The 24,514-nt window shown below is 31.1% G+C and overlaps 1 pseudogene; it reads left to right on the top strand.

Annotated features, from left to right (window-relative positions):
- Nucleotides 1–1,154: 1,154 nt before the first annotated feature.
- On the top strand, nucleotides 1,155–5,392 carry LOC119600119 (annotated as a pseudogene).
- The last annotated feature ends 19,122 nt before the right edge of the window (nucleotides 5,393–24,514 follow it).

The raw sequence follows: 24,514 nt of genomic DNA, 5'->3' as shown, positions 1-24,514 counted from the left end.
TACAGGTCGCAATTTTGAAGATAATTCAATGAAATTTGGCACATGATCTTCTATGGTACCGGAGACAAAGCCTATTGAAAATGGTTAATATCGGTCCGTTATTTCACCTAGCCCCCATACAACTAGACCCGCCGAATAGGGCTTTTAAGTTCATATATATGTTTAATATACTCGTATCTCGACAAAAAAGCTGCAAAATCAAGTTCTATACTAGCCTTGATGACCCTCATGAATTTTGTAATTATAGGGTCTCATTTGGCCCTAGCCCCTATACAAAGCCTACTTCAAAATTTGACTTAAATGTCCACAATTTTGTTCAACAATAAATGGCTTAAGTATAATTCAAGGCAGGGTACAATTCAACTTAAATGCTTTATTGTGAAAACTAAATCACATTTTATTTTTTTACAGGTGTAGGGTATTATTTGGTCGCCCTCGCCCGACTATAATTTCTTACTTGTTTTATTTTTGAATTGGTAGCACTTTTATCGAAGTTAAAATTAACTTGTATAATTTTACACGTTATCTTCCAACGTTTATAAATTTTTAATTTTATATAACACAACTAATAATAAATTAAATTTAAATTAAAGATGATGAAAATGTTGTAAATTTTGTATGGAAGTTAGCACTTATTTTCTTCAAGAAAAATTCTATTTTGAGATAGCAATATAACAAAAAAGTGATGTAAAAACGTTGTATATTTATATTTGTTCAAAAATGTTTGAAATTTTCTTAAGAAACTTTTTCATTTCATTATGATTTTAAGATTGAGATTTTTTGTTTTCTACATATTTTAATTATTATATTTTAATTTTTCTTTAACTGTTACAGTCTTATTCATAAATTTTAAAACAGAGTTAAAAGTTGATTATAAGAAAAAATTTAAAAAACTGTATTCATAAACCAAAAATTGAGTTATAATCCTCTTATAAAACATTTTTAAATTGGAAATTTTTATTGTAGCTTCGACCCTACTTTAAACCAACAATAGACTGACAATTTAAATTGTTAAAACGTTTTTATGTTACATTTAACAAAAAAAAAATAAATAAATATATTAAAAACTAATAAAAAAGATGAACACAATCAGTTTAATTAGCAGAATCGGTAAGTATTCTAAAAATTTGAATTAAAAGTAATTATTGAACCCAATGGTTATAAATACCATGGCCCAAATGGATGTCTCCAGACGTCCCAGAACGTTTAAGGAAAGAGTGGATCCTTTCCAAATACCGGACGATCATGTTAAGTCAAGATATCGTTTTAATAAGAAAAGAAAAATTATAGATATGGTAAGAAAAATTATAGATATGGTGAAACCAGAAATTGATCTCAATCAAAGAGGCCGAGAGGTAAGTGAATGTAATAATTAGAAAGTTTTGCTTATTCTGATGAAAAAGTTTTAAATCCATGATGATGCAGCCGATTTTCATGGCTTAACACAACCAATGTGCGCCAGAGTTTCGCGAGCATTAGCCCGATTCGGAAAGAAAAAAATTAAAATGCCCAAAATCTAATGGAGGAACAAATTGTAATGAGGGATTTTAAATCAATTAAAAACTTCCCTGGGGTTATCGGCGCCATAGATAGCACCCATATAAAAATTAAAAAAACTGGAGGAGATTTGGCCCAGTACTATATAAATAGAAAGGGTTACTATTCTCTTAACGTCCAGGTAATCTTTTCTAATCAAATAAACATTATATATATTCATATCGACATTTAATCGAAACCTAGATAAATAATAAAATACAATAGAAATCGAAAACTAATTTAATCGAAATCTAATTTTATCTATTCTAATCGTACATTTACAGGTTATTTGCGACGCCAAACTAATCATAAGAGATGTAGTGGCAAGATGGAGGGGTAGTACTCATGACTGCCGTATCTTCAATGAATCTACCATTAAGCAGCGATTCGAAAATCGTGAATTTAGAGGACGCTTATTGGGTGACTCTGGCTATAAGCTACAGCCTTATTTATTTACCCCATTAACAAGACCACAAAATGAAAAAGAAAACAAGTAAGAGTGTTAGATTCGGCTATGCCGAATCTTATATACCCACCATCAATCCTCGTTTGGCTCGAATGAAACTTACTTGTGTCGAATCATCTATATACTCGTATTTTTTAAGCCAATTATAAGCGTTAAAGTAATTTTCTGAAGGGGACCTTATATAGTGGGGTAGGGTTAATTATGGGTCGATCCTCATAAAATTTGGTAGACAGAATTTGGTTCGTATTAAATTTATTTGTGTCGAATTTCATCGCTACACTCGTATTTTTAAGCTATTAATGAGCGTTGCAGTCACTTTCTGAAGGGGACCTTATATGGGGGGTAGGGTCAATCATGGACCGATCCTCATAAAATTTTGCATAGTGATTTTTGATCATAAGAAACTTACTTATGTCGTATTTTTAAACAAGTTATTGCTGTTAAAGCTGCTTTTCGAGGGGCCACTTGTATGGGGGCTATCCAAAAACGTGGATTGATATTGCCCATTTTCAATACCAAACAAACCTTACCTATAAGAATTATTTATGTGAAATTTCAACCCTCTTGCTTTTTCCATTGGGACTCTATCGTGCTTTCAACAGACAGACAGACGGACGGACGGACGGACGGACAGACGGACAGACATGGCTAGATCGTCTTAGAATTTAATGAAGACCCAGAATATATATACTTTTGTGGGTCTATGACCAATATTTCGATGTGTTACAAACGGAATGACAAAATTAATATACCCCCCATCTTTTTTGATGGTAAGTATCAAAAAAAAATATTTTATTTCAATTCTTAAACCGTGAGCCTCAATTATGAACCGATACTCATAAAATTTTGTACATTCGTATTTTAAATAAGGAACACTCGTAGTTTATTACCCAAAACTCTTTCCTGAAGTGAACCTTTTGTGTATTACCGACACATTCCGCATGAAATTCGGAGCGTATTTCATAACCGTATTTCATAACTCATATTTTTAAGCCAGTAATGATCGTTTAAGTAATTTTCTGAAGGGGACCTTATATGGGCGGTAGGGTAAATTATATACCGATCCTCCCTAAATTTGGTGGATAGATTAAACTTATGTGCGTCAATTTTCGTCACATTCATATTTTTAAGCCAGTAATGAGCATTGTAGTTATTTGCAGAGGGGGACCTTATATGGGGGAAGGGTCATTTATGGGCCGATTCAGAAAAATTGGTACAGAGGTTTTGGCTTTACTCGTATTTTTAAGACAGTAGTAAGCGTTTAAGCTATTTCCTGAAGTGGACCCAATAGGGGGAGTAGGGCCAATTATGGACCTATTCACATAAAAGTTATTAAAAAGATTTTGGCTCGCGAGGAACTTAAAATTGTATTGGTATATTCGTATTTTTTAGCCAGTAATGAGCGTTAAAGTCATTTTCAGAAGGGGACCTTATATGGGGGATAGGGTCATTTATGGGCCGATCTTAAAAAAAAAACTTACTTATACCGAATTTCATCGCTATACTCGCATTTTTGGACCAGTAATGAGTGTTAAAGTAATTTTCTAAAGGGGACCTTATATGGGGGGTAGGGTCAATTATGGACCGATCCTCAAAAAATTTTGTAGAAAGATTTTGGCTTACATGAAACTTATTTATGTCGAATTTCATCGCTATACTTGCATTTTGGGCCCAATAATGAGTGTTAAAGTCATTTTCAGGAGTGGACCTTATATGCGGTAGGGTCATTTATGGGCCGATCCTAAAAAATTGGTTAAAAGGTTTTGGTTCGTAAGAAACTTACTTATACTGAATTTCATCGCTATACTCAAATTTTTGGACCAGTAATGAGTGTTAAAGTCATTTTCTAAAGGGGACCTTACATGGGGGGTAGGGTCATTTATGGGCCGAACCTAAAAAAAATTTGTAGAGAGATTTTGGTTCGTAAGAAACATACTTATACCGAATTTCATCGCTATACTTGCATTTTGGGACCAGTAATGAGTGTTAAAGTAATTTTCAGAAAGGGACCTTATATGGGGGGTAGGGTCATTTATAGGCCGATCCTCAAAAAATTTGATAGAAAGATTTTGGTTCATATGAAACTTATTTATGTCGAATTTCATCGCTATACTTGTACTTCTAAAGCAGTTATGCCCGTTAAAGCTGTTTTTTGGAGGTCCACTTGTATGGGGGCAATCCGAAAAAGTGGACCGATATTGCCCATTTTCAATACCAAACAAACCTTAACAATAAAGAATATTTATGCAAAATTTCAACAGTCTAGCTCCTCTCGTGTGGCCTCTATCGTGATTTCAACAGACAGACGGACATGGCTAGATCGTCTTAGAATTTAATAAGGAGCCGAAATATATATACTTTTATGGGTCCATGACCAATATTTCGATGTGTTACAAACGGAATGACAAAATCAATATACCCCCATCTTTTTTGATGGTGGGTATAAAAAAATACAATATAGCCCAGATAGCCACAAGAAATCCGGTGGAGCGTTGTTTCGGCGTTTGGAAGCAACGTTTTCGCCGTTTGCTTGACGGTTTGACAATAAGCCTTAGCAATGCGAAAACATTAATTGTCGCTTTAGCCGTCCTTCACAACATAGCTATAGAGGAAAATGACCCGCTTCCAGGTAACAAATTTTTAAAGTTTGAAACTTTTATAAAATAATCAAGATGGTCGAAACAAATTTTCATGTTACAAAACTATTTTAATTTAGTAAAATACTTAAGAGTAATGCTCATTTCGAACTTACCTTTGCACAAAATTTTACAAAAATTACAGTAATACTAACACATCTGAATATTTTTATTAAGTTTTTATTAAAACAAAATGCGTAGTTTTTAAAATTACTTACTACATACTAATAATAATTTAAATAACAATTCAAGCAACAATTTTAACCGTTTTATGAATTTATCATTCTGTTCACCATATCATTATCTGAAAAAAAAAAAAATACATATATATATATATATATATATATATATATATATATATATATATATATATATATATATATATATATATATATATATATATATAGTTAATCACAAAAATAAGTATACAGAAATACTGACGATTGATTTTATTTAAAAAAACATATTATTTTTTCAAAAAACAAGAAAGTAATACATTTATTTATTAAAAACAATTATGATAATTATTATTCACTACTTTTTTCCTTCATATTTTGGTTCTTTGAGCTAAAGTTAAAAAGGTGCAAAATTTACGTCACAAAAGTAAGTATACAGATCATTTCAGTATATATTTGGTTTAATGATATTAACAAAATTTATGAAAATTTTACTTGTATTAATATAATTACTTTTTAATAAAATATTTTTTACACAATAACTTGTAAAAAATCTACTTTTAGTTCCTAAATCTTGAAATTTGTGCCCACTGGCTCCGGAATTAATTAGTAGAACAGTTTTTTCTCATTTCTACGATTTTTTTTCCACTTTAGACCCCGGATTTTGGATCTGGTGGTCATTGAACCCTCCAAATGATGCATTGGAAATAGAATTTTTAACTTTTGAAAAGAGTTGTTATTTCGAAAGTAATGTTATATGCATGGATTTGGCCATTTTGAACACAGTACGTTCTTAAAAACCCGAAATTTAACTCCGATTTCTTAAGACTTACAACATAAACTTTAAAATTTGGATAATTCTATATATTTTCTTTAATTTAAACAGGTTTTCCAAATACTCCGACCAATCATATCTTGATATACTCGATACAATAACCATGTTTTATGGATCGGACATTTTATTTGTTCTACCAACAAATTAAGATGTATCCGTGTTCAAAATTGTTCAATTCGTATTCATACCACCAATTGAGCCTGATTTAATATAAAAATCTTACTATTTTGGACAATAATCAATTTCAGAACCGATATGTAGTGTAAGTTATTGACATGGTCACCATTTGACGATTATTGGTAGTATTTAGGAGTGTGTAATGGATGATTGGAACCAAAAAACTTGTTTTAATTAATGGATACTAGTGCAAATATTATTAATATCGCATTTTAAGATATAAATTTTAGGAAATCGCCGTTAAATATCGAATATGAATGCTATACTATGTTAAAAACGGCAATGTTCCGCAATGGATTGTAATTATTGTAAAGAAACAATTACTTTAAAAGTTAAAATATCGTCTTCCAATGCATCATAATGAACAAACGAGGGATATTATTGAATACCCGATCCAAAACTCCGAGGGTTTGAATAGTCAGATGTTCTTAAATAGGAAAAAATGCTCCTATAAATAATATTCAGATCAATTACCAAAAATTTCAATTTTTCGGAACAAAAAGTGAATTTTTTCCATGTTATAGTGTACAGAATATTTTATTATAAAATAATTACAATCAAACAGGTAAAATTTTCATGAATTTTGTTAATATCATTAAGCCAAATACATATTGAAAATTTCTGTATACTTACTTTTGTGACGTAAATTTTGCACCTATTTAACTACACCTTAAATGGGAACTCAAGTAACCAAAATAACCCGGAAAAAAGTAGTGAATAATAATTATCATAGTTGTTTTTAATAAATAAATGTGTTACTTTTTTGATTTTTTAAAAAATAATATCCTTTTTTAAATAAAACCAATTGTCAGTATTTCTGTATACTTATTTTTGAGATTAACTGTATATATATATATCAGTTTGTCCTTCACCCAAAAATATAGATTAATTCCACCATTTTATCATCAACGACTATATAAGCCACAATATCATCCACTTTGTCGTGAACGATTATATGGGCGACAAGATCATCCACTTTGTCGTCAACGATTATATGGGCTTTGTCGTTAACGACTAAATAAGCGACAATATCGTCCACTTTGTCTTCAACGATTATATGGGCGAAAATGTCCTCAGCTTTGTAATTAACGACTATATTGATGATAGTATCATTCACTTTGGCGTCAACGATTACATGAGTGACAATGTCCTAAGCTTTGTCGTTCACTTTATTTTTTAAAAGAAAATGTTTTAAGTTGAATAAAAATATTTTAAAATATCACATTTAATTCAAAAACAATATTTATTTCATTTGAATACATTTTTAAAAACATATTAATTGTTATAAAAAGGGTTATTGAGAATTATTTGAATTTGAATTTTCTTTATTGTATTGTCTAGCTTTTTCCTTATTGTAAGTATTCTTGATTCTACGAAAGATACCTCTTAAATCTTTTATAAATTCCTCGTAGGTATATCCCTCTTTTTTTGCGGATTCTGTTTAAAAAATATGAATTTTAAAAAGTTATAGATATATTTTTTTATTGCCAAGTAATATGTCTTAAAAATACTCACCATATAAAGCTTTGAGTACATTTCCGTATTTATTATTAAATTAAATATATTTTGATAACACTTTTAATTTCACTTTTAAACACTTTAAAACACTCTTACTTATGCAACTGTTCGCACTCAAATGAGTTTTTACTTTTTTATTTTACCCTTTTTTCAAATATTTTACCGTTATTTAACATTTTTTTTTTTTGCAATCACACTGCATAGAAACTAGGGATGCCAATCGGGACTGGTTTTTAGAAATCCCGGTATTCGGGATTTTTAAATAAATCCCGGAATCCCGATATCGGGATCCCGGGATTTTCGGGATTTCTAAATCCCGAAAAATATAAAAAAAATTCAAAAAATCTTAATAATTTACCGACAAAAATAAAATGTTTTATTTCATATTGCAATATGAATACTCTTAGTAGGTGTTTACTTTCCAATAAGCATTTTGTGAAAAGAAAAACAAATTAATTCAAAGTACATACTTAGAATAAAAATCTTTCCATCCCAGGCACTGAATAGTAGAATAAAAACCTAAAATAATACCCATGATATCCAAATTTACAATGGTTTCCAAATAATATTTAAATAGTATGTGTAATGGGGATCCATACGATCCATACTACATAGAGCACCTGTACTGCACCTATATCTCCTCCACCTTATATTCCGTGTTCACTAACCAAGGGAATTATCTTCTCGCCATCTTATTGACAGGTTGACTTCCATTATAGATATCCGATAGTATCAATGCCTATTTATTGCCCTTTTTATACCCTTAGTAGGGATGGTATATTGGGTTTCTCCGGAGTAGTGCTTTTGTTTTATACTGTCCTAAAATACGCTGATGAAATTTGAAATGATCGGGCTTTTGATCCGAGCCCCCATACAAAACACAGCTTTAAAAAAGAATTAGTGTCCACAATTCGCTTAAAAAGAGAACTGTCGCAATGAAATTCAGCATAAAACATTTTATGTAATCGTAAATTCGCCCTCCAAATTTTATGAGGATCGACTCATATGATGGCGTCCTTCCCCCAAGCATATTTCAGAAAAATAGTTTTTTAACAATAAAGTGCTAGAATATATCGGAGGCGAGGTATACATTTATTATGAAAACTAAATTACATTTTACTCTCATAACTGGTGTATGGGGTTATATGGTCGGCCTCGCCCGCCTATAATTTCGTACTTGTTATTTTTATATATCCGATAGTATCTATGCCTATTTAGTATAGCAATGAAATTTGATATTAGTAAATCCCTGACGAGCCAAAACCTCTCTACCAAATTTTATGAGGGTCGGTTCATAATTGACCCTACCCCCATATAAGGTCCCGTTAAAAAAAGCCAGTAATGAGCGTTAAAGTCGCTCATTACTGGCTTAAAAAATTATAGCGATGAAATTCGATACACATATGTTTCATGCGAGTCAAAATCTCTCTACCAAGTTTTATGTGTTTCGGTCCATAATTGACCCTACCCCTACATAAGGTCCCATCCAGATAAATACTTTAACGCTCATTACTGTCTTACAAGTACGAGTGTAGAGATGAAATTTGAGATAAGTAAGTTTCTTACTCGCCAAAAGCTAAGAAACTTTTATAGGAACGTAAATCTTCCTACCGGAAAGTGTATGAACCAAAATTGGTCTAAAAAAATTATGAAAAATTTTATAAAAACGGTCAATGATTCACCCTACCTCTCATATAAGGTCCTATCAGTAAATTTGATGAGTAATATCACCCTGATGTTTATAGAAAAGCATATTCGGCATAGCCGATATTTCAGCTTGTAAGTTAGTAGAGTCATCTTAAGTCCAAAAACTTTTAAAATTCTCTTATTTAGTACTTTATAATGCACAGTGGGGCAGAATGGAAATTTTTTGGAAATAAATCTGCCATTTCTAAACGGCTGATCCGATCGGGATAAAATTTGGCGTGAGCGTAGCCAAGGAGTATTCGAGTTTAAGATTTGAAGATGAACCCTGCAGATGCCCCAGGGACGGCGCTGTGGCGGCTCAAAGTAGGGTACCTACGACATGTAAAATTTTTAAACTCGTGCCATTTTTTTGTTATTCACCCAAATACAAAAATATTTTGTGAAAGCGCTCGACGAGATCTTGAAAAAACATGCTTGGACATACTACTTATCTCTTATAATATCCGAGTTATAGGCATTTAAAAATTTAGTGATACAAAATTTACCATACCTTGGTCCGCCTTTTTTTGAATACCGGGCGTAATTTTGGACCAAATGGACTCAATTTTTTCTTGTTAGTTAGACAACAAAATTTCCAATAATATACAAAAAATTTCAGATCAATATCGTTTACAGATCCAAAAATATACGTTTTTTAATTTAAAAATTCAAAAAATTTTAGATTTTTGGCGTTTTTTTTGCCAAAAATGTGTCTTAACTCTTTTATTAATAAAATAAATTTTTTATTAAGAACATATAACAATTTTATAGTTTTCTAAAAGGTATCTTTACGCAGAACGCTTTGGCGTAAAAAACTTGTCCTATTTTTTGAAAATGTTGCCACTGCGTCCTTCCGGATATGACCTATTTTTTATCAAAACTTCAACTTTGGGCGACATGTTCTAAAATCCCAAAGCTGGGATCAGAAAACTGAAAGCAGTTTTGGAAACCTCAATATGTTTTCTATTTACTCCAAAAGTATTTTCCCAGCCCTGAAAGAAATGTGGACCCTATGGGCAAAAAAGTAAAAAATCCCATTTTTGGGATTTTCATTCCTATTTTTGGGAATTGCGGGATGCCCTTTGACCTTTTCAATCTTTTTTTTGCATATTCTTATTTGAAATGACAAATTTAACAAGGGTTGAAAATTTCATTGAGTTTTGTTCATAAATAAAGATTTAATTTCTAAAACTATGATTTATATCAACATTTTAATAGGATCGCAGATAGCTACAACAATTTAGTCCATATTTATCCCTTAATATCATTTTTAGTTAGATATGGAAATTCTCGACCCTTTACAAAAAATTTCAAGCCAATATCTCAATTACATTCAAAAATATGTTCATTTAAACCTGTGTCCTTTAATTTCATCTTTTAAATATTTTAGTATTAAGTATGACAGCACATATTTAAATCTTATATTTACCTATTTTCTATTTGTTTGCTTATCCTTATAATTGAAAGGTCCTATTATGCTTAAATTTTCAAAAATTTATAACTATTTTTTACCTAAATTTTTTCGACAGATCATTTCGTTCTGTTTCGTTTATGATCATGTAGGTAAAAATGTACAGGTAATGATAATTTCGATTCATTCACTAATAAGAAATATCAATGACTGAATTACAGGTTATAGTAATATAGTCCTAAATGTTAATAGGTAGACAATTCGTAATTTTTTACTTTGGAATACCTGTATCGGAAATGACAAGAATTGGTATATAAGTAAACTTCTCAGATTTTAAGTACCATATTTAATAAATCTACAATGAAGATTACATTAAAGTACGAAGAGTTGTGTTCCGTTTTATGGAGTATATCTTCAAAAGGGCCAGAAAGAATTGAAGACATTTCAAATTATATAAAAACTACATATAGTAGAAAAGTAGACAAAACAGGCATATCAAAAATTGAAAACTTTTTGATGTAAAAAGTAAGTCTGGAAATGGAAATCAAAAGAAATTTCGATTAAAATTTTGTAGTTGGATGGAAACTACTACGGAAATCTCAACTTACAACACATCAATAGGAGCGCCTTGCAAGTCATACGAAGACTTATGTTCAAGGTAAAAAAAAGAGGGTCACACAAAAACTTTTTTCAATCTCAAATGAGGAAATTGCTGATACATTTAACGAACTGCTGAAAAAGGAAAACCAACATATGGATGTCGTGCATATTGCAACTATTCTTCCTAATGCATCACCAAAACGACTTAAGCGAATTGTGGAAAGTATACCAACTCCAACATCATAATCAAATTTTACTGAAGAGGAAGCAATAGCGCTTATGTTGGAACTGGGTCTCAGTCGAAATAAGTACCAAATATTAAGGAAAGCTCTGCATGAAAAAGGACACAATATATTACCATCATACAAGGCGATCCAGGAAAAAAAAAACAAACTATCCTACTAAATCAACAAAAAATAATGAAGAATTGAAAGAACTGAGAGCTGCGGAAAAAAGCAGAATCCAAGAAGAATTTAAAGTTCAGATGGGGTTAAACATCGACAAACCACTTTCAAGTTGCGGTAGTACAAATGACGGTAATACGTCGAGAAGGTTTTTTCGTGATTTTGAAATTACTTCGAAAATAACTGGAATCGACAAGGAGTTGCTTCGAAGAGTTAAAACTATTTTAATGGCACTGAATAGTAAACATAAAATTAATGAAAATCAATTTGGGGAATACACATCTGAAATTTCTAAATTACTTGTATCTCTGTATCCATGGAGGGAACTAACACCAACAGTACACAAAGTATTGTGTCATGGTCAAATAATAATTGAATCGAATATTCTTCCACTTGGAGAGTTAACAGAAGAAGCCCAGGAAGCGAGGAATCGAGATTTTAAGCATGTTCAACTATTCAGCTCAAGAAAATGCTCCAGGCAATCACAGAATGAAGATATTTTTAATAGTTTACTTCTATCTTCTGATCCTGTTCTTTCAACTATGCGAAAAAGATGGATTTGTTATGAAACTCTATCATCTCAAAACAAGGAAGATTTAAAGGACTTATATTACCTTCTGGATATGTATACCGATATGACAGATTATTTTATAGAAAATAAGTAGTGTTAGGAATTAACTATATAAGTAGGTTGTAAGAATTAATTGTATTATGTTTAAGATAAACAGTTCAAATAAAAAAAGCTATTATACTAACTGATGATATTGTATTAAATTGTGTTTTATATTTCGGTGGGCGGGAAAGGTAATTTGTGTGGGGTGATTTAGGTGTTGTTGTGCGTGGCTCATAATAAAATTATAATTTTTTTTATTTAATATACAATATTATAATAAAATAATTAACTAAATAATTTTTAAAAATTGTCCAAATATTTTATTCAACACCAAATGTATGTTCTGTCATACTTAATACTAAAATATGAAAAAGATGAAATTAAAGGACACAGGTTTAAATGAACATATTTTTGAATGTAATTGAGATATTGGCTTGAAATTTTTTGTAAAGGGTCGAGAATTTCCATATCTAACTAAAAAATGATATTAAGGGATAAATATGGACTAAATTGTTGTAGCTATCTGCGATCCTATTAAAATGTTGATATAAATCATAGTTTTAGAAATTAAACAAATATGTAATATATGACAAAATCTTTATTTATGAACAAAACTCAATGAAATTTTCAACGCTTGTTAAATTTGTCATTTCAAATAAGAATATTCAAAAAAAAATTGAAAAGGTCAAAGGGCATCCCGCAATTCCCAAAAATAGGAATGAAAATCCCAAAAATGGGATTTTTTACTTTTTTGCCCATAGGGTCCACATTTCTTTCAGGGCTGGGAAAATACTTTTGGAGTAAATAGAAAACATATTGAGGTTTCCAAAACTGCTTTCAGTTTTCTGATCCCAGCTTTGGGATTTTAGAACATGTCGCCCAAAGTTGAAGTTTTGATAAAAAATAGGTCATATTCGGAAGGACGCAGTGGCAACATTTTCAAAAAATAGGACAAGTTTTTTACGCCAAAGCGTTTTGCGTAAAGATACCTTTTAGAAAACTATAAAATTGTTATATGTTCTTAATAAAAAATTTATTTTATTAATAAAAGAGTTAAGACACATTTTTGGCAAAAAAACGCCAAAAATCTAAAATTTTTTGAATTTTTAAATTAAAAAACGTATATTTTTGGATCTGTAAACGATATTGATCTGAAATTTTTTGTATATTATTGGAAATTTTGTTGTCTAACTAACAAGAAAAAATTGAGTCCATTTGGTCCAAAATTACGCCCGGTATTCAAAAAAAGGCGGACCAAGGTATGGTAAATTTTGTATCACTAAATTTTTAAATGCCTATAACTCGGATATTATAAGAGATAAGTAGTATGTCCAAGCATGTTTTTTCAAGATCTCGTCGAGCGCTTTCACAAAATATAAAAATCTTTGTATTTGGGTGAAAAACAAAAAAATGGCACGAGTTTAAAAATTTTACATGTCGTAGGTACCCTACTTTGAGCCGCCACAGCGCCGTCCCTGGGGCATCTGCAGGGTTCATCTTCAAAACTTAAACTCGAATACTCCTTGGCTACGCTCACGCCAAATTTTATCCCGATCGGATCAGCCGTTTAGAAATGCCAGATTTATTTCCAAAAAATTTCCATTCTGCCCCACTGTGTAATGTATAAAATAGCGGAAAAATACTTAAAAATTCGAGATTTTAAAATCCCGAAATTTCCCGGGATTTCATTTTTTAAAATCCCGGTTTTCGGTACTTTCAAATCCCGAAAATCCCGGGATTTTCGGGAATCGGGAATTCCCGTTTGGCATCCCTAATAGAAACATTGACTCTCATCAAATAGAATTAAATAGGGGACAACTTGCAAGACAATGTCGCTCATCTTGCCGATTTTAAAGACGTTGTCTTCTATGGTGTCTTCATAAAAAAAGCCCAGAAGACAACGCTTAAGAATTTATCGATCATATAGTCGTCAACAGAGTAAGTTACATGACAATATTCTAGACCTTGTCGCCCATCTTTTCATTATTTCTGTTTGATACAGGACTATTTTGAAGGCGTTGTCTTACTTCATGTCTTTGACATCGTTTATAGAAGAATATATTAAATACACAGTCGCTCATCTCGTCTTTAATAGGATTTAAAAGACGACAACGAACAGGTCTTTGTCGCTAATCTTGTCGTTAACGAAGATTTCTTACACATTGTCGTTTAGCCAACTTCAGCGATAGGGGACAAATTCGAAAATGTCTTGCATGAATCGTCGAAGACAATGTCGCACAGTGGTATAGGAAAAAAAAAAAGGGAAATAATTCGGTAACTTCTAAACGGTTAATCCGATTTTACTGAAATTCGGTATGCACAAAGAGGAGGTGTTGTCGAGTTTAGGTTTTGAATTTGGACCTTATAGGCCAACCAGGGGCCCGGCGGGGGATCCTCAAATTAGGACACCTCGGCTATGTTAAATTTTTAAAACGATCCTATTTCTTCATTTGAGTTCCGATTTAAAAAAAATTTCGTATATAGAATCTCCTCATCGAGCACTATAAAAAATGTCGTCGTAGCAGTAAATTATCTCTTATAGTTTAGGAGATATTCGCATTTGAATATTAAAATTTTAAAATTTTTACCGTCCTTACTTTAGTTTTTTTGATAATAGCAGGTCCAAATATTTCCGATTTTCGCCATTTTTTTTTTATTTGCTTAACAACAAGTTTATATACCAAGCAGTGAAAGAATTATGTAAAAATCATGACTGAGTCCAAAGTTATAGGCATTTAAATTTAAAAAATTAAAAAAAGGCGATTTTTTGTCATTTTTTTGGGAAAAAAGTATCTTTTTCTTTTTAAGTTATCTAAAAAGTTTCTAAGAAGGTGTATATAGAATTTATACTTTTTGGAAAGCTGACTTTACATAAAATACGATAAATGAAACAAAACCTAAAAATTTTTGATACCGAGGGGACCAGGTCCATCCAAAAAAACCCTATTTTTTATGGAAAATTAAATTTTGAGCAAAAATTCTCAAATCGCATAGTCGATATCAAATTATAGTGACCTGTTTTATATGACCCAATAAGTTCTTAATCATTTTGTAACGGGTTTCGATAACCCCGCCCCTGGTATGGATATAATAGGCAAAAAACCAAAAAATCCCATTTTTGGGATTTTTTAAAACTTTTTTGGGAATTCCGGGATTTCTAATAAGAAAATTCGAAATTTTTATTTAATTTTGGATTTTGAGTAAAAAAATCTACCTAACTGTAAAATTTCATCAAAAAATATTCATAAATAAAATTTTTATTGCAATTTGAAAAATTTGTATCTTCGCAAAAACTGAATAAAAAACATTTTTTAATTTTTTTTAAAAAAAGTATTCCGCGAACTTTTTAATTTTCAAAAATTATATACAGTTTTGAAAAATAGACAAAATTACCTTTCCATTGATATATAACATGCCTACCTAATGTTTTTTAAGTGACAAATTAATTAGGGAAAACTCAACATCTTTTAGAAAATTTACCTAGCACTATTATTTTCATCCATATATGTAACAAATTTAAGAGTTAACCTTATGGATGAAAATAATAGTGCTAGGCAAATTTTCTAAAAGATGTTGAGTTTTCCCTAATTAATTTGTCACTTAAAAAACATTAGGTAGGCATGTTATATATCAATGGAAAGGTAATTTTGTCTATTTTTCAAAACTGTTTATAATTTTTGAAAATTAAAAAATTTGCGGAATACTTTTTTTAAAAAAAATTAAAAAATGTTTTTTATTCAGTTTTTGCGAAGATACAAATTTTTCTAATTGCAATAAAAATTTTATTTATGAATATTTTTTGATGAAATTTTACAGTTAGGTAGATTTTTTTACTTAAAATCCAAAATTAAATCAAAATTTCAAATTTTCTTATTAGAAATCCCGGAATTCCCAAAAAAGTTTTAAAAAATCCCAAAAATGGGATTTTTTAGTTTTTTGCCTATTATATCCATACCAGGGGCGGGGTTATCGAAACCCGTTACAAAATGATTAAGAACATATTGGGTCATATAAAACAGGTCACTATAATTTGATATCGACTATGCGATTTGAGAATTTTTGCTCAAAATTGAATTTTCCATAAAAAATAGGGTTTTTTTGGATGGACCTGGTCCCCTCGGTATCAAAAATTTTTAGGTTTTGTTTCATTTATCGTACTTTATGTAAAGTCAGCTTTCCAAAAAGTATAAATTCTATATACATCTTCTTAGAAACTTTTTAGATAACTTAAAAAGAAAAAGATACTTTTTTCCCAAAAAAATGACAAAAAATCGCCTTTTTTTAATTTTTTAAATTAAAATGCCTATAACTTTGGACTCAGTCATGATTTTTACATAATTCTTTCACTGCTTGATATATAAACTTGTTGTTAAGCGAATAAAACAAAATGGCGAAAATCGGGAATATTTGGACCTGCTATTATCAAAAAAAACTAAAGTAAGGACGGTAAAAATTTTAAAATTTTAATTTTCAAATGCGAATATCTCCTAAACTATAAGAGATAATTTACTGCTATGACAACATTTGTTATAGTGCTCGATGAGGAGATTCTATATACGAAATTTTTTTTAAATCGGAACTCAAATGAAGAAATAGGATCGTTTTAAAAATTTAACATAGCCGAGGTGTCCTAATTTGATGACCCCCCGCCGGGCCCCTGGTTGGCCTATAAGGTCCAAATTCAAAACCTAAACTCGACAACACCTCCTCTTTGTGCACACCAAATTTCATTAAAATCGGATTAACCGTTTAGAAGTTACCGAATTATTTCCCTCTTTTTTTTTTCCTATACCACTGTGTGTCGTCTACGATCATTTTTCCAACTGGGTATATATATATATTGCAGATGAGAATGAAGAACTGATTCAAACTGAAGAAGAGGAAATTGAAAACAATCATTATGCAAACACTAGTACTAAACGTCCACTAGAAGGAAGAGCTCCAATTGTTTTAAAAACATTTATACAACAACATTTTTAAAAATCGTTATTTTATAATATTAAATAATAATGTATGTATATTCGTAACTAAATACAGAATATCTATATAGGGCTTTTAAATTCATAATTATGTTTAATATACTCGTATCTCAACAAAAAGCTGCAAAACCAAGTGCTATACTAGCCTTGATGACTCTCATGAATTTTATAATTATAGGGTCTCATTTGACCATAGCACCTATACAAAGCCCCCTTCAAAATTTGACTTAAATGTCCACAATTTTATTAAATGGCTTAATTATCTGAGGCAAGGTACAATTCAACTACAATGCTTTATTATGAAAACTAAATCACATTTTATTTTTGTAACTGGTGTAGGGTATCACATGGTCGGCTCGCCCGACTATAATTTCTTGTTTTTTGTTTTTTCTTGCAGTAATTCGTACTCCAAATCGAGATTTTTTGCCTTCTTTTTATACCCACCATCAAAAAAGATGGGGGGTATATTGATTTTGTCATTCCGTTTGTAACACATCGAAATATTGGTCATAGACCCATAAAAGTATATATATTTCGGCTACTTATTAAATTCTAAGACGATCTAGCCATGTCCGTCTGTCCGTCCGTCCGTCTGTCTGTTGAAATCACGATAGAGATCACACGAGAGGAGTTAGACGGTTGAAATTTTGCATAAAAATTCTTTATTGTTAAGGTTTGTTTGGTATTGAAAATGGGTAATATCGGTCCACTTTTTCGGTTTGCCCCCATACAAGTGGACCTCCAAAAAACAGCTTTAACGGGCATAACTGCTTTAGAAGTGCAAGTATAGCGATGAAATTCGACATAAATAAGTTTCATATGAGCCAACATCTTTCTATCAAATTTTTGAGGATCGGCCCATAAATGACCCTACCCCCCATTTAAGGTCCCTTTCTGAAAATTACTTTAACACTCATTACTGGTCCCAAAATGCAAGTATAGCGATGAAATTCGGTATAAGTATGTTTCTTACGAACCAAAATCTCTCTACACATTTTTTTTAGGATCGGCCCATAAATGACCCTACCCCCCATGTAAGGTCCACTTAAGAAAATGACTTTAACACTCATTACTAGTCCAAAAATGCGAGTATAGCGATGAAATTCGGTATAAGTAAGTTTCTTACGAACCAAAATCGCTCTACGATATTTTTTTAAGATCGGCCCATAAATGACCCTACCCCCCATGTAAGGTCCCCTTTAGAAAATGACTTTAACACTCATTACTAGCCCAAAAATTTGAGTATAGCGATGAAATTCAGTATAAGTAAGTTTCTTACGAACCAAAACCTTTTAACCAATTTTTTTAGGATCGGCCCATAAATGACCCTACCGCATATAAGGTCCACTCCTGAAAATGACTTTAACACTCATTACTGGCCCCAAAATGCAAGTATAGCGATGAAATTCGACATAAATAAGTTTCATGTAAGCCAAAATCTTTCTACAAAATTGTTTGAGGATCGGTCCATAATTGACCCTACCCCCCATATAAGGTCCCCTTTAGAAAATTACTTTAACACTCATTACTGGTCCAAAAATGCGAGTATAGCGATGAAATTCGGTATAAGTAAGTTTCTTACGAACCAAAATCGCTCTACGATTTTTTTTAAGATCGGCCCATAAATGACCCTATCCCCCATATAAGGTCCCCTTCTGAAAATGGCTTTAACGCTCATTACTGGCTAAAAAATACGAACATACCAATACAATTTTAAGTTCCTCGCGAGCCAAAATCTTTTTAATAACTTTTATGTGAATAGGTCCATAATTGGCCCTACTCCCCCTATTGGGTCCACTTCAGGAAATAGCTTAAACGCTTACTACTGTCTTAAAAATACGAGTAAAGCGATGAAATGCTACACAGGTAAGTTTCTTACGAGTCAAAACCTCTGTACCAATTTTTTTGGATCGGCCCATAAATGACCCATATAAGGTCCCCCCCTGCAAATAACTACAATGCTCATTACTGGCTTAAAAATATGAATGTGACGCAAATTGACGCACATAAGTTTAATTTCTCCACCAAATTTAGGGAGGATCGGTATATAATTTACCCTACCGCCCATATAAAGTCCCCTTCAGAAAATTACTTAAACGATCATTACTGGCTTAATACACAAAAGGTTCCCTTCAGGAAAGAGTTTTGCTAATAAACTACGAGTGTTCCTTATTTAAAATACGAGTATAGCCCTGAATGTACAAAATTTTATGAGTATCGGTTCATAATAGAGGCTCACGGTTTAAGAATTGAAATAAAATATTTTTTTTGATACCCACCATCAAAAAAGATGGGGGGTATATTAATTTTGTCATTCCGTTTGTAACACATCGAAATATTGGTCATAGACCCACAAATGTATATATATTCTGGGTCTTCATTAAATTCTAAGACGATCTAGCCATGTCTGTCCGTCTGTCTGTCTGTTGAAAGCACGATAGAGTCCCAATGGAAAGAGCTAGAGGGTTGAAATTTCACATAAATATTTCTTATAGCCAAGGTTTGTTTGGTATTGAAAATGGGCAATATCGGTCCACGTTTTCGGATAGCCCCCATACAAGTGGCCCCTCGAAAAGCAGCTTTAACAGCCATAACTTGTTTAAAAATACGAATATAGCGATGAAATTCGACATAAGTAAGTTTCTTATGATCAAAAATCACTATGGAAAATTTTATGAGGATCGACCCATAATTAACCCTACCCCACTATATAAGGTCCCCTTCAGAAAATTACTTTAACGCTTATAACTGGCCTAAAAAATACGAGTATATAGATGATTCGACATAAGTAAGTTTCATTCGAGCCAAACGAGGATTGATGGTGGGTATATAAGATTCGGCATAGCCGAATCTAACACTCTTACTTGTTTTATTTTGGTATTTGCTACTTTTTGATTTAACACTGGAATCCTCTATACAAAATAATATACATAGTGTTGAGTATATAAAGAAGCAATACCGTAAAACTAGAAAATTATACTCAGGAATAATTGCAATAGTTCCACAAGTAGTGCCAAAAAACTAGTTCACTATTATTAATTCAATGGACTAGTTCATAGACTAGTCAGAGACTAGTAAACAATCTAGTCTATATAAATTCTAGCCAATAGATAAGTCCATAGTCTTGTCCATAATCTACTCTATGGAACTAGTCAACACATAGAATAGACTATGGAATAGTATTATAACAACATTATGGACTAGTCCATAGAATAGTCAATAGACTAGTCCATAGTAAGTAAACCGACAAAACTAGTTCATAGAATAGTCTAGTCATTTGACTAGACTATGGACTAATATTTATTTTTATATCCACCATCAAAAAAGATGTGGGGTATATTGTTTTTGTCATTCCGTTTGTAACACATCTAAGACCCACAAAAGTATATATATTCTCGATCCTTATTAAATTCTAAGATGATCTAGCCATGTCCGTCTGTCCGTCTGTCTGTCTGTTGAAAACACTATAGAGTCCAAGTGGAAGTAGCTAGCGTGCTGAAATTTTGCATAGATATTTTATATTGATGCAGTTTGTTTGGTATTGAAAATGGGCAATATCGGTCTACGATTTCGCCTAGCCCCCATATAAGGTTCCCTTCAGAAAATGACTTTAACCCTTCACAGTGGTATAGGAAAAAAAAAGAGGGAAATAATTCGGTAACTTCTAAACGGTTAATCCGATTTTAATGGTATGCACAAAGAGGTGTTGTCGAGTTTAGGTTTTGAATTTGGACCTTATAGGCCAACCAGGGGCCCGGCGGGGGGTCCTCAAATTAGGACACCTCGGCTATGTTAAATTTTTAAAACGATCCTATTTCTTCAGGAGTAAATTATCTCTTATAGTTTAGGAGATATTCGCATTTGAAAATTAAAATTTTAAAATTTTTACCGTCCTTACTTTAGTTTTTTGATAATAGCGGGCCCAAATATTCCCTATTTTCGCCATTTTTTTTCCGCTTAACAACAAGTTTATATATCAAGCAGTGAAAGAATTATGTAACAAGTAAGAGCGTTATATTCGGCTATGCCGAATCTTATATACCCACCATCACACCACGTTTGACTCGAATGAAACTTACTTATGTCGAATTTCATCTATATACTCGTATATTTAGGCCAGTTATAAGCGTTAAAGTAATTTTCGGAAGGGGACCTTATATAGGGGGTAGGGTCAATTATGGGTCGATCCTCATAAAATTTGGTAGACAGAATTTGGTTCGTATATGAAATTTGAACCCTCTAGCTCTTTCCATTCGGACTCTATCGTGCTTTCAACAGACAGACAGACAGACGGACAGACATGGCTAGATCGTCTTAGAATTTAATGAGGACCCAGAATATATATACTTTTGTGGGTCTATGACCAATATTTCGATGTGTTACAAACGGAATGACAAAATCAATATACCCCCCATCTTTTTTGATGGTGGGTATAAAAATCATGATTGAGTCCAAAGTTATAGGCATTTTAATTTAAAAAATTAAAAAAAGGCGATTTTTTGCCATTTTTTTGGGAAAAAGGTATCTTTTTCTTTTTAAGTTATCTAAAAAGTTTCTAAGAAGATGTATATAGAATTTATACTTTTTAGAATGCTGACTTTACATGAAATACGATAAATGAAACAAAACCTAAAAATTTTTGATACCGAGGGGACCAGGTCCATCCAAAAAAACCCTATTTTTTATGGAAAATTCAATTTTGAGCAAAAATTCTCAAATCGCATAGTCGATATCAAATTATAGTGACCTGTTTTATATGACCCAATATGTTCTTAATCATTTTGTGACGGGTTTCGATAACCCCGCCCCTGGTATGGATATAATAGGCAAAAAACCAAAAAATCCCATTTTTGGGATTTTTTAAAACTTTTTTGGGAATTCCGGGATTTCTAATAAGAAAATTCGAAATTTTTATTTAATTTTGGATTTTGAGTAAAAAAATCTACCTAACTGTAAAATTTTATCAAAAATAAAATTTTTATTGCAATTCATAAATAAAATTTTTATTGCATTTTGAAAAATTTGTATCTACGCAAAAAATGAATAAAAAACATTTTTTAATTTTTTTAAAAAAAGTATTCCGCCAATTTTTTAATTTTCAAAAATTATATACAGTTTTGAAAAATAGACAAAATTACCTTTCCAATGATATATAACATGCCTACCTAATGTTTTTTAAGTGACAAGTTAATTAGGGAAAACTCAACATCTTTTAGAGAATTTACCTAGTACTATTATTTTCATCCATACATTTGTTAGGCATGTTTTACTACCTAAATTTTTATGAATTTTTACAGCCACTTTTTACGATTAATCTGTTATTCATTATGCCTAAAAAAAATTAACAAGTATTTATTTTATATAAAAATAGTCTTTATTTATTTTTTTTATAAATTAATATAATTTTGTAAAATAATCCGTATCACAGTAGTCCATATCTAAAAGATAAAGTAAATCTTTAAATTCATGAATATTTTCAAATGCTAACGTTTTGTTGCAAATCCAACGTTTCCTTATAGTAGATAAAACAGGATCAGAAGATAGAATCAGATTATTAAAATTATCTTCATTTTGAGACTGCCTAGAACACTTCCTTGAGCTAAACTGATGAATATGCTTAAAGTCTCTATTCCTCGATTCTTGGGGTTCTTCTGTAAGCTCTCCTAAAGGCAGAATATTATGTTCTATGATGACCTTTCCATGACATAATATCTTGTGAACTGTATGTGTCATTTCTTTCCAGGGATATAATTCCAAAAGTAATTTAGAAACTTTTGTAGAATACTCTCCAAATTTTGTTGCGTTCACTTTATGCTTGCTATTTATCGCCATTAGAATAATATTGACCTTTTGCAGTAAATCCATATTAATTCCGGTTATTTCGGAAGTAGTTTCAAAATGTTTGAAAAAACGTCTAGCGGTATTACCATCGTTTGTGCTTTCATATCCTGTGAGTGGTTTATCAATATTTAATCTCATCCGCTTTTTAAATTCCTCTTGAATTCTTCTTTTCTCACTGGCTCTCATTTCCATTAACTCCTTATTGTTATTTGCACTTTTGTTTGCATTTTCCGGTATGCTTCTGTACTTTAAATCATATGCTAAATGTAGAAAATGTTCCAGAAATCGTATGCGAACATGTAGGGGGGATATTCCAAATTGTAATGTTTCCTCATTTATTGACCATTGCTTGGAAATATTCGAAAATTCTGATTTTTTATCACCACATATGTAGCAGTACCAAGTAGATGATGTTCCTGTAATGGCATTTCCAACTTTCCCATCAATCATAGTAAGTTTTAAATCATAGGACATGTTAAACGAATAATTTTCTATTAAAAAATTCGCGGAATACTTAAAAAAAAAAAAAATAAAAAATGTTTTTTATTCAGTTTTTGCGAAGATACAAATTTTTCAAATTGCAATAAAAATTTTATTTATAAATATTTTTTGATGAAATTTTACAGTTAGGTAGATTTTTTTACTCAAAATCCAAAATTAAATAAAAATTTCGAATTTTCTTATTAGAAATCCCGGAATTTCCAAAAAAGTTTAAAAAATCCCAAAAATGGGATTTTTTGGTTTTTTGCCTATTATATCCATACCAGGGGCGGGGTTATCGAAACCCGTTACAAAATGATTAAGAACATATTGGGTCATATAAAACAGGTCACTATAATTTGATATCGACTATGCGATTTGAGAATTTTTGCTCAAAATTGAATTTTCCATAAAAAATAGGGTTTTTTTGGATGGACCTGGTCCCCTCGGTATCAAAAATTTTTAGGTTTTGTTTCATTTATCGTATTTTATGTAAAGTCAGCTTTCTAAAAAGTATAAATTCTATATACATCTTCTTAGAAACTTTTTAGATAACTTAAAAAGAAAAAGATACTTTTTTCCCCAAAAAATGGCAAAAAATCGCCTTTTTTAATTTTTTAAATTAAAATGCCTATAACTTTGGACTCAGTCATGATTTTTACATAATTCTTTCACTGCTTGATATATAAGCTTGTTGTTAAGCGAATAAAAAAATGTAGATGATGTTCCTGTAATGGCATTTCCAACTTTCCCATCAATCATTGTAAGTTTTAAATCATAGGACATGTTAAACGAATAATTTTCTATTAAAAAATTCGCGGAATACTTTAAAAAAAAAAATAAAAAATATTTTTTATTCAGTTTTTGCGAAGATACAAATTTTTCAAATTACAATAAAAATTTTATTTATAAATATTTTTTGATGAAATTTTACAGTTAGGTAGATTTTTTTACTCAAAATCCAAAATTAAATAAAAATTTCGAATTTTCTTTTTAGAAATCCCGGAATTTCCAAAAAAGTTAAAAAAATCCCAAAAATGGGATTTTTTGGTTTTTTGCCTATTATATCCATACCAGGGGCGGGGTTATCGAAACCCGTTACAAAATGATTAAGAACATATTGGGTCATATAAAACAGGTCACTATAATTTGATAT

This window comes from Lucilia sericata, unplaced genomic scaffold (assembly GCF_015586225.1).
Source record: "Lucilia sericata isolate MDLA Ls3-8-SP2 unplaced genomic scaffold, ASM1558622v1 Contig000003F_arrow, whole genome shotgun sequence".
Classification (NCBI taxonomy): Eukaryota; Metazoa; Arthropoda; class Insecta; order Diptera; family Calliphoridae; genus Lucilia; species Lucilia sericata.
The sequence above is the reverse complement of the archived record's forward strand: the minus strand, read 5'-3'. Positions and strand labels throughout refer to the sequence as shown.